Raw genomic sequence first — 12,788 nt, 5'->3', positions numbered from 1 at the left:
CAGATCTCGAATAAGTGTCCTATTTGGCATTCGCGCAACCACTTAGGACACTTGTTTCAGATCTGTATGTTTAATATGTTTAATTCGTACGAGTAAAATTCGCAAGAACTTGCGGTTGTCACGTAATCGCGCTGTATTAGGACGATGCCTAACCGTCTGGGTGTAACGGAGAACGGAGACAGAAGAGTTGCACCACTACAACACAGAGCATAGTGGTTATTCCCTACCATTCACCATACAGGGTCTGGCATTCATCACTAAGGCGCCCAGATGCGCCGTCCTGAATTAAATATGAGCGGTATTCTGTGGTCCGCGCTCATCACGCCGGTGTTTACCTAAATCCTTCACTTCTTGCTGAATCTTGCTTCTTGTAGCTTATTCACAACACTCCGCTTATGAAAGTTTTTTTTTAAATCGATTCCGTAAAATATATTTTTTTAAATGCTTCATACAATAATATCCAATGATTAAGGAAACACTTGTTTTTATAACACTTGAATTTATTAATGACTACTAGGTTCGGAAGCTAAACTTCCATCGTCAGGTCTGAATAATAACTATTATTAATCAGTTATTCAGATCTGACGATGGAAGTTTAGCTTCCGAAACTAGTATAAAAACAAGTATTTCCTTAATCATTGTAACATGTCTTACCACAAAGTAAATGCCGAAACAATTAATAAAACAAAAATATCCACTTTCAGGTAAAAATCACAAACCCTTTCTCTTCTCCCACTGTCGTCCCTTGCAAGAAAATGGCACCCCATTTTTTTGGAAAAGCTGCACTGATTTTGCAATAAAATATATTTAGTATCAGTAAAAGTAATCATAAAGTTACCATGGGAATTCAAAAAATTTCAAATTCAAGTCTTTGGACCAGAACATTTTCATTTTAATGATTCGCATGCACCGTTTATTCTGTCGTTCTTGTTTTCTGTATATCTAATGACGGTTTAGTCATATCAAAGACTTCTGACTAATACTTTATCATTTACAGTCAGTCGTTCTTTTATTATACGTAGGTACTATAAATGTGTTGCAATTTTAATCTCAATATTCGATATGCTCAGCTGATAAATAATAAATTGTTGATTTAAAAAGTGCATGCTATCGTAATATGTATATATTTTTAATATGCACATTTTTTAAAACTGTTTTATTTCATAAATGTATGTAGGGCGTTTCGAATACTATAAATCATTAAAAGATAGCCGTTGAATATGTATATATGTATTTCTCATATTATTTTTTGACATCCCATCAAAGATGAGGAAGAATATGGAAGTCTGGGCATTTCGGGGCTGACAACCGTCATAGGCTGGTTTAAGTGATCACTTTACGCACGTGTAACATTCACCAATTCTACACATTATTGACAACCACACTACTCAAATTTTCGGAAGTTCCTACCATATATATATATATGAAACAATTTCGAAATATTGTTCTTGAATCACTAGAACTTCACTAGAGACATCTATTGGTGAGATGAAAAGAAGCTTTTTATTGAGCAGAAACTCTTTTATTAGTATGTAATAAGGTCCGAATCCTGGATTATAATCACATACATGAGAAACGCCAGAAAATATCATATTCATTTTTATTATTTTAGCTTATAATTTGACCAGTTAATTTATTTACAACATTTTGAGTGTGTCCAAATACTTGTTTACAAATCTGGATTATCTCCCAATATATCTTGGAGAAAATCCAGATTTGTGAACAAGTATTTGGATGAATGTTTTAAATATAAAATGTTTTAAATATATATTTCTTATATTCAATCAAGGTTATCACGACAATAGACGCATAGATAATAATTTTCCCCCACGATTACCACCCTCCCTATTAAATAAATATAAAAAGTTGGACTGAATTTATGTTCTATTATTTTGTTATAAACGTAGTTTTAGTTATCAGATACAGTTTGTATATATAACTCGAAATAGATTATTATTATTATTATTACTTAGTGAATGATTTATACAGTGCTTATATATTACCCCAGAACCACTTTGTGTTTATTATTAATTAATTTTATTAGATTTTAGTCAAATTATTGTATGAAGTTTTTTTATTTTTTATTTTTATTGCTATTTTTTTTTTCATTTCATATATACATTTATTATACGTATTACGGCTCTTCAGGCATGGCCTGTGTTGAGCCGAATACTAGCACGTTAATACAATTTTTATATTATTTTTTTTATTTTTTAATAATATATATTTTTTAAATTATTAGATTATAAACATAACATACAGGAGATACAAAAATAATTTACAGTTTAAAGGTTTTTCAATAAGATAATTACACCTGGACTTTAATTAATTCGCTTTCTACCTTGTCCCTTCCAATGCTAAGCAACCATCGACGGACACTGTTCTTAAAGACCTGATCACTCCTGGAAATCTTAATGGTTTCGGATTAATAGTTTATTAAGAAATAATAATTATATATTATGTAGATGCTTAAGTCAAAATTTAAGAGGGCGGTCAATTATCCTAGAGGCAGTTTTATTAAAACCTTTTCCTTGTGTTTATTTAAAAAAAAAACATTTATTTCAATACCTCACTTAAATATATGCTTCACATTGCCCCTGTTTAATGTTAATTTGTCTGGATCCAAGTTTAATAAAACTCCGTCCTTATCTTAATGCCGAGGTTTATGGGGACCGTTCATACTACTTACATTATTGGGTATTGTGCAATCGTGATGAGCATAACTTTAGGTTGACACGCGCTTCCTCCTTATAACTTTAATATAGGCAACGAACTTCGACCACCCTATCAGAAACTAACTCCATAACTCTGCGAATGCTCCGCCGAGGCAATGGTACTGATACTCCCACTCCATGTTTTGGTTTATTTTATTCTCTGCTATTTTAATCTTTCGAGTCGTCTGTACAGGGTGTCCGGTTTCGAATGGCATGTACTTTAATTTGTCGGAAAATTGTTGAGACTCTTACAAAGTTACAAGTATTTACAATTTGTGTGGGAGTACCGCACGTTTGCGACCTCTGTTTGAGTACCAGTAAATTTACAACCTTTTTGCACTCTAAAAACCTCAATAGAGCGGCGTAAAAGTAATTTCTCTCATATTTGTATGTATTTCTGAACTATGCGTTGGCCTCAGCATTATTTATATTACTTCCCTTAAGGTTCCGCGGAATCCAAATTGAGAACCGCTGCGTTAGTGAGCAATTTCCCTCTAACCATTTAGATTCGCATTTTTTTGGCGCAGGAATTTTTGTAGCCTTACGGCCTGTGATTCCATAAATTAATTGATTAGGAAACATCTCCCCAATCTCACATTATATCGAATTAAACTCATTCACAACGGGACACCGAATATGAATTGTATTGTACAGTATATACAAATTGTAATAATCGTAGTGTAATATTGTTTATTCCCATACGCATATCAGCTGATGTGTATGAAAAGTGAATAATCAAATATTCAGAGTATGAATAATGTGCGAAAGATTATATATACGCGTATATTATGTTTAAATGCCGAAAATATCATGAATATTATGGCTATTGTTAATAATTCAGTTTCACGTTTTAAACATTCTCTTAAGACATGTTTGCAAAACATATTTAATATTCTACACCAAAAACCATTAACCATATTAAATATTATACATTACACTGTGGCTTTTACAAAACGGCACGCAGTAAAACTTTTCCATAAAGGGCCAAAGTTAGCTAAACATTCTTCGGCTGGATAGTTCAGGTTCCAGACCTTTGTTGAATCCCAGAGGTGAGGGAATGTGAGGTGTAAGTGCTGAATAAACTAGAGGATTATGAGATGACCTGCCCAACGTTTTGATGGATGGTCAGTTAGGGTGTTCGTCTCGTTAAACTGGGAATAGGCAACTCGGCTGACTGATGGGATAAATATTTTTTGACACTATTAATAATCAGCAATACCTCTTCTGACGTTAGCGATGCGTTCTTCAAAATTGTTACCTTAATTTCATTAATTCATTCGGCACTCACTTTGTGGTAAAACCTATCCGTTTTTAATTAAAATTAATTAAAATTTTATTGAGTAAATACCACTATTTCTTATATCACCTTAAATTAATTTTCTTAACAGAGGAAACAAAAAGCCCTTAAGAAAAAACATTATTTCTTTTACAGTTTGAACGTCATGCAGGCGAATTATTAAAAAAAGCTTAACAATTGATTTTTAACTTAACGATGTTATTTCGGATGAAACCTTGTCCTGTCATTCAATAGTCCGCTATTAAGATTTCAATTCTGTAATGTTATTGAGAGAATAAAATATTTTACTATCCAATATTGGTCAGGAAAACGAAAAAAACAGAAAAAACGGAAATGAATAGTAATAAGTGGATGATCGTACTATGTACAATCAAAATAATAATAATATTTCAAACATATTTTGTTGACGATATATACAGGTAAGGATGTGCAGATCCAAACATATAAAGGTAATATTCCATATCTGTTTAAGAGTTGATAGACGTACTAGTTAAAGGGTTTAATGTCATTGCCATCACAACAGTTGTTTTAAAGAGAGTGTTTCTACTTCATTGTACAGGCTAATGAATAATGTACTTATTAACTAAAGTGGCATTTACTCTGTCGAATTTCGTATTAAATTATTATTGAAAATCATAAAATGATTTATGATTATAACTGGAAATTTAATTTAAAGTAACGGCTGTTTCGTCTTATGCTATGAAATTTCCAACTGTGTCGTAAACTTGAACAGAATGTGTTTAAATGTAAAGTTTTGGTAAATAATAACAAACCTTTTATTATTAATTATAGTAATAATACACGAGAGTACTTGTTTGGGTATGTAGTTTTTATTACAGTTAAAAATTCTCTGCCTCCATGGTGTAATGGTTAGCACGTTTAGCTACCGTGCTGGAGGTCCCGAGCTTGATTCCCAAGGTGGGCGAAAATAAATATTTGTGATTTACACTCTAATATTTATTTAATATTACCCTGGACTGGTCCCTGAAGCGCAGGAGTGATTACCTTGCCTCCATGTAAGTAAGGATCAAGTTGACACTGCGTCAATACGATGCAGTGCCCTATGTACCATTGGGTGCAGATAAGGGTTAGAATATCATAAAATGTTAAAATGCTTGAACAATAATGATTGTTACATTGTTTTGCGATTTCCGTAAATTGCAAAATAAATCGCTAATTCTCTCATATATAGACAACGAAAATTCACAATATTTTGAGTATGCCCGAACCTTTGTTCACAAATTTGGGTTCGTCCACTTAGGAGTTGTTTATATTTACATCTCAACGTCAACGCAGATGAAGAAGAATAAGCCCTGCAAATACCTACACTTCCATATTCTTCATTTATGTTGAGATTTCAAAACAAAGGAAATTGACAATGAAATGGTGCGTGTCATATCGCTCACTCCTTTCAAGAACGTCATAAATAAAAAAAACTTGATTTTTCAGGAGAACGTTTTTAATATATGAAAATATAACACAATGTATTAAAAATAAATACTAAGCCACTTATTGAACGTTTTACTGTGCAACAGATTTTTTAGGTAAAACCTGAAGGTTTTTTCTCCATTTGAAAAATATTTAATTTATTTAAAAAAAATAATTAAACAATACATTTTCTTAAAAATACAGAAACAACATTTTTTGCCCTTTGGCGGGTAAATATTAAGTTAAAAATATGCCTCTTTTGCTGGGATATAGTACATTTTCTGGGCATTCCGAAAACATGCACAACTGAAAATTGACGAATTGTGATTTATGACGTTCTTGAAAGGAGTGAGCGATATCAGCATGAAAAGTTTTCTTCTGGAGATAATACTCATTGGCAAAACGGCGGTTCTTCCGCGTATACAGTAGAACGTGTTACATACGCGATACACTCGCAGGCATACGTACATACATTATTGTTCACATATACTTCGCAGTAATTCGGCTTATATTGTATTTTTTGCTTCCATGGTAATATAAACTGCCAGCGCGAGTTCCTAGAAGTTACTGAGCAAGGAGAAAAATTTATTCAAACAATTTCGAGACATTTTTACCTGGCGCGTAGCATGGTGGGACTATACACTATATACACAGCAGGTACACCTACCGGCTAGCTTAGAATCTAAACCCCTATTCTGTCTGTTGATGTAAAAAATGGGGCACTTTAAATAGAGCTACACATCGCGTCTCATTCAAGGCCAATATATAACATATCTTATATTCATATTATTTGGCATTAACTTTGTGGAATGTCATGTTTGATTATTCAAAATCAAACACTTGTAATAGACCACTAATTGAGTTTTATTTCACACGACTAGTTTCGAAAATTACAGATGTTTTATTTTATATTATTTAAACTTCATGTACAGAAAATAAATAAGTACATTGGCGGGCTTATTGCTAAAAGCAATATCTTCCAACCCACCAAAATCATGTTTTCATCGACAGGTGATCACAAGTAGTCATGTGAAATAAAACTCTTAGTGGTGTAATACAGGTGTTTAATTTTTAATAATACCTTATGTTCTTCTATAAAGAGTCCTTTATAATAATAATAATAATAAAACCCTTATCCGCACCCCAATGGTGCATAGGGCACTGCGTCATATAAACACAGAGTTATCTTGATCGTTTACACATGAAGGAAAGGTGATCAGCCCTCCGCTTCAGGTACCAGTCCAGGGTAATATTGAATAAATATTACAGTGAAAAAATCACTTATATTTATTTGACCCACCCTGGGAATCGAACCCGGGACCTCCAGAACGGTAGCCAAGCGTGCTGACCATTACACTACGGAGGCGGAGAAAAATCAAATTTAATCACACTTTTGGTTTAAAAAAAAAACAATTTGATCTTTCTATATACTGTTGGTGTAAATTACTGAGGGCATATTTGGCAAGTCATTTTATTTTAATTAAGCTATTCATTTTTAACATAAATTTATGTATACTAATTATATTTAACCACGGCATCCACTGCCGTTGTATTGTACTTAGAGTTTACAGTTCATAATTTCGTACTGTGATGATTTCACTTTTATAACATACGAGTAGATCCAGTTTCCTCGGTGAATCTCGTCTTTATTAGCAGGTTGAGTGCATTCCGTCATTCGGTGCTGCTAGCTGCCTGAGAAGCTTCTTATAGCTAATTTTAATAAGAACATAGTATTCTTGGCTTTCAAGCCACAAACTTGCAACAACATACTCAAACATTCTCTAAAGTTATGTGAAATACATTCTGACACCGCAATATGTATTTTTTTATGATAATTTAATTACACCCTAAAAATACTTCCTCAATAAGGGCTTCCGATGAGTTGTTTTTTTAATGCAACATCCGCTGCAAAATGTTCGTAGCACCCCTCGTAATATATGATAGGTCAGGTCGTTGGGTACTTCCTATGCACGTCGCTTCAGCTGGCTTGCGAGTGCGGGATAGGCGATAGGCGATAGTGATATTGTGCTGGAAGTATGCGGTTTGATGGTTAACTCGACACCGTTCGACTGCTGGATGGAAGAGGGTAGTTCACCGAATTGTGCCTACTTGTCTCGAACTAACAAGATTAAAACATCACATCTCTCTAACAGATTATTACATAACTATTTCATATTTATAAATTAATTAAAAAATTATGGCATTTTTATTTTTAAAAAAATGTATAAATAATCTAAATACATTTTTGTTATTAACAGATCAAACAAATTATTATACTTGATAATGTTTTACGCACGTTTTGGGCAATTTTACCATAATTTTCTTATGAGGTGTTTTACCTCATCTCTGTGTCTATTTACATAAATTATTGAAAGCATGTTCAAGTGCTCCAAATAAGTCCTTTGTAGATCTCACTCTGGGGGAGCGGGAGCTCTGTTATAGCGCTCTACTAAGGGCTGTCTGGGCTGCCTTGTTGTACCTCCACACGTGTCGGCTTCACACCACCCCGCGACATCCTGTGGGAAAAAAACCTGGAACCGGCTGAAAGCTGGGAATTTCACTACAAGAAACAAATCAACATTTATGCCTCGTTTGAAAGCGCGCATCTTGTCTCCCGAGTTTTTTGTTCTCGAACGGTTCTATTCTCGCGGGATTTTTAGGTACGTAAATTGAATTTTTTCTCGATTTGGGTTGCTCGAATGTATTTATATCGGCGACTGTACGTTAAATGATTTTTTGATAATGAATTATGCGTATGATAATTGAATAAATCATAAAGCTCCATCGGAGGATAAAGCGAGTGGATTCATTAGTAAAATCCGTCTATCATTAGATTTCTAAGGCTGACGCCGGTTTACGTATATAAAGACGTCCTTTCAATTTCTTATTGAGAAAACTCGTATTAAAGGAACCCATCTCGCTGGCAATCGGATTACACCCCATCCCGACCATTATAAGCTAGCTGAAGCCTTCCGTGTAAATTCATATTTAGGTGCATCTTACGTGGATACGTTATTAACTTTTTCTCGGCAGCAGAGCGCCGTATCCAGGAGGAAAGTAAATACAGCATACTTCGCGTGATATGCATCACGAGATGATGCCATAATAAATTGTGTTCGCAATGTACCGTATGATGAATTAATGTTTTATTTAAAGAACATTTTTAGTTCTTTGGTTCTATGTGCTTTGAAAATCTGTGATGCATATTTTTACAACATATTTTACGTCTTTCAAACAAAGTTTAGGCACGTTAAATAGTATCACAAGCGCAAACGATAATGAAAACTTCTAAATGTGCAGTTTGGTGGGTCGGTTCCGCCATTAGATACGATTTACAGCAGCGCTCTAGTAATTCTTGGAAAATGTACACCGAAACACAAAATTAATTAATATGAGATAATTTACGCATTGTATTGACCAGCCTTTGTTCTGCAATTAACTGTTTTATTTTTTCTCGGTGAAAACAATGTAAGATATTTTTTTATTAGCAATAAGTCAACTGGTGCACAAATATTTTCATAAATAATAACCATCATCAATGGAATATAAATTACTAAAAATTTAAAAAATCTAATTCTTCTGTCTTTTTATTTTTCTTTTACTTCGAAAATAAAAGGGTAAAAAAAAAACAAATTAGAAACATTTTGTATACGACCTTAAACATTTATTAATATAAAAATAATACCACTTATTATTTTTATATCTTATGTGTGTAAACGCTTTTTAACTATTGTATTTATATTCATAAATTTGTTTTAAATGTTGAAAAATCATAGTTGTGTCAGATTTTTTTTATTTATTTATTAGAATAATTTACTCGGTTTTGTCATTAATCTAAATAAATAAACAAAATTTATGTCGTAGTTATACGTACATATTATTAATATTATGTTCCTGCCAAAATTTACACGCGAATTTTGTTCTGCCTCACGCAAGTAAATAAAGTATTTAATTTTTATTAAGTTGTAGGTAATTAATAAAAAATTAAGCCTGTGCTTTGTATAAATAATATTTATACACTCATTACTCTTAGGGTTTTGCTATATCGTCGTGTAAATAATACAATTTTAATTACATATTTATATTATACATAAATTATTAACCTATACTTATTTACACGTTAACGGTTGCTTGAGCAAGGTTGTACTAGTACGGATGTGCAACCCCAAGTACGCTTCTCATTGCTGCTTTTCTCGTTTTCCTATCTATTATTCTTCCTTCATTTCTTTCCCATATAGCAGTAATGTCCTTCACCCTGAGCACATTTACTTGCGCCTATGTATCCCTTATTCTGCTCCTGGTTTCTAAGAATCTGTGTAGGGCTGACTTTTAAGCAATCAGCGATCGATTTAACACCGTATCGATCAGATGTGGTATCCTATGCGGCTTGGGTGCGGGTAGGGGTCAAAAACTACCCAGATGAAACATGATTATTCTATAAAACATTTCAAATCTTACTAGAAATGATTGGTTATATCAGCGACAGTTCCCGATTATTCGAAATCATTAAAATTGTATTTGTGCAAAAACAGATCCTCAACATTTCGTTTTCGAATAAAAATTCATTAATTTTATTTCAATAATATTATGAATAATGATTCAGTATAAAAGTATGCATTGAGAAATGAGTAAGGAAACCTATTAACCGCATGACGTTTCTGGAAAAAAACAAACAAAGAATAAAATTATGTGCAACATTTTGAGTGTGTCCAAATACTTGTTCACAAATCTGGATTAGCTTCAATTATAGGAGTTATTTTTCATATAATTTTTTTGACATCTCAACACAGATGAAGAAGAATATGGAAGTCTAATATGGGAGGAAGAATATTAACGAAACTGGATCATATTTACAGAACTTCCAAGAATTTGAGTAGTATGGTTGTCAATCATGGGTAGAATTGGTGAACGTTACACGTGTGTAAAGTGATCACATACCAGCCTATGACGGCCGCAAGCCCCGTAAATTCCCAGACTTCCTTATTCTTCTTCATCTATGTTGAGATGTTATATAAAAAATATGAAAAATAAAATTCTGTTTTTTTCTGTTTTTATTTCCGGATTTCCGGAATTAATTTTTGTCTCGTGGTTAACACCCTACTTTTTATTTTATTTTCAAGTGCGTTATGCTCTGATCAAAATAAATTATTTTTATTAAAGCAATCGGCTTTGTAGATATGTACACTGGGACAACACGTTTTTAACCGAATACCTACGACTGTTTCTATATTTTATCGAATGCGTATTATTTATACCCGACCACGCGAATTATTAACCCGATAGATTTTATCGATTATCGATTATCTATACTGATAATCGAATATTTATCACAAAGATGCCGCGCTATTGTTATCAATAAATTTGATAATAATATTACAAGCACGCACCGCTTCATTATTATTTTGATTTGAAAAATTGATCTAGAAAAATAATAAGCGTACATTTTTACGAGTAAACAAGTACGTAATTATCATATGATATCCACTATTTATATTGTCAATTAGAAATAGATCGTTTTGTTTTAGTAAATCCTCTAAAATCCATAAGCGTGATCTGAAAAAAATCGTACTCTTTGGAGCTCTCCAAGGATACTGAGTATTCCTCCAAAGTGTATCCTTTCTTTCCAGACCATGTGTATATATATTTTTTTAGTCAACTCACTAAAACAAGACACTCTTTACCTATCTTGTGTGCGCGATGTTTGCCGGGAAAGGGTCGATATTATTTCGAATGTTTTTCATTTTATCTAGGTGTTAAAATGTTTTGTTGGTGTGTTTTTCCTTTTCAAGCTGACACGCTCCGGAATCCGAGCTTTTCGAGACTTGATTCCATAAATAAATACATCTAAATAAATGAACCCTCTTAAATAAAACAAGGAATATAGCCGAGTGATAAGTTTCTTTATTTATTGTTGTGTCACGTGTGACACTGTTATGCGTAGAATACATATTAAAAAGTGAAATTAACTTGTGAAAAGTTTCCTGGAACACATTATTCGACGAATTTATTGTTCCTCGTTCGCTTGTTCATTGATATACAAGTGCTTTTTAAGTTTGGCTACGGGTTTGTTTTCCACTCCGTTACTTATACTGTGTATACACGTATACTACGCTAATATTGTAATATAAAAATGTAACTTTTTCACTTTAACTTGTATCGCTCATCTTTTTCCGCGTTGTATAATAATTCCGGAGATTTTTAATCAAACTTTGTTTCCAGTAGGCAATACACGTGAGAATATTCGCGGAGCAAAATTTAAAATAAACACAGTCAAGTAAAATGTACTAAATAAATGCGCTATGCTATTCGAAATCACCAAATCTTTCAGGTTTTTTTATTCATCACTCCTACCCTCCTTTTTTACCTTAATAGTTATTCAAAATATGATAAAATAAAAAAAATAGTCGTCAAAAGTATAATATGAAGTATTTTTTTAAACTACCTGTAATTGCGTAGTGACTGCGTTATCGTTTGCTGTTCATAATTATTATTATTTTTTAATAAAGCGAAGATCGATCAAAATGAAAAGATGTATCGAAATAATGGGTTGCTTCGAGTATTTTTTTTATTATTTTTTACGTCATACGTGACTAAAAAGTATTAATGAGAATGTTCTCGAATATTTTTAGAATTATGTGTATTTTTGTAATGATCATCGCAGTTTGTCTATAAATTTGATTAGTTACCAAACATTGTCGCTTTCAAATTAAGTAATTTAACCAATGTTATGTTTTAAGTGTACTTTACGTTTACTTACATATTGTACATAGTATTATTGATACAAACAAGAACTAGCAACTACATAGTAGGTACTCTTTACAAAATTGCAAAAGTGAATAATTTTACAGGCCACTTCCCTATCGATCGGCAACTGATTGTGGACAATTGTAGCCCTTTTAAATTATTCACGATGATACTTCGCTATCCACTAGTCACCCTTTTAGCTGAAATTAGATTTTTTTATTTGCTTTTTTATCATTACGTTAAAAGTTTGCGTATATTACTACAATTGGATTAGAATGTAATCTATTATTTACTTCTCGTTAATAATTTCGTAACTAAAAGTACATTTTTTAACCGGCTAGTTTTCTTTTCCGAGATTCGTCAGTAACTATAACAAAAAAAATCTAAAATTATTTGGTAGGTGTCTTTTATAAAGGAGAGCAGTCAGACCCAGACATTGCTCATTCCAATGGGACTCACTGCTGTACTTTACAAAAACTGAGTGTCGCCTCTTTACCGCCTGCATCTTAACAACATTGCTCCTCAGGTGGAAGCTGTGACATGTCACCAAAACTCACGACGAACCTTCTTGTTTTCGGGAAAATACCTTTGAAATAACGTTGTTT

At 32.7% G+C, this 12,788-nt stretch overlaps 1 protein-coding gene across 2 annotated transcripts in view; it reads left to right on the top strand.

Moving 5' to 3' along the window:
- Nucleotides 1–12,788, top strand: part of sdk (sidekick cell adhesion molecule) — a 110,145-nt gene that overhangs the window by 79,576 nt on the left and 17,781 nt on the right. The gene's annotated exons all lie outside the window — the stretch shown is intronic.

The sequence above is a fragment of the Brachycentrus maculatus genome, unplaced genomic scaffold, assembly GCF_059751285.1.
Source record: "Brachycentrus maculatus isolate JH-2025_06_01 unplaced genomic scaffold, ASM5975128v1 h1tg000334l, whole genome shotgun sequence".
Taxonomy (NCBI): domain Eukaryota; kingdom Metazoa; phylum Arthropoda; class Insecta; order Trichoptera; family Brachycentridae; genus Brachycentrus; species Brachycentrus maculatus.
This window is presented reverse-complemented; position numbering and strand designations above follow the sequence as displayed.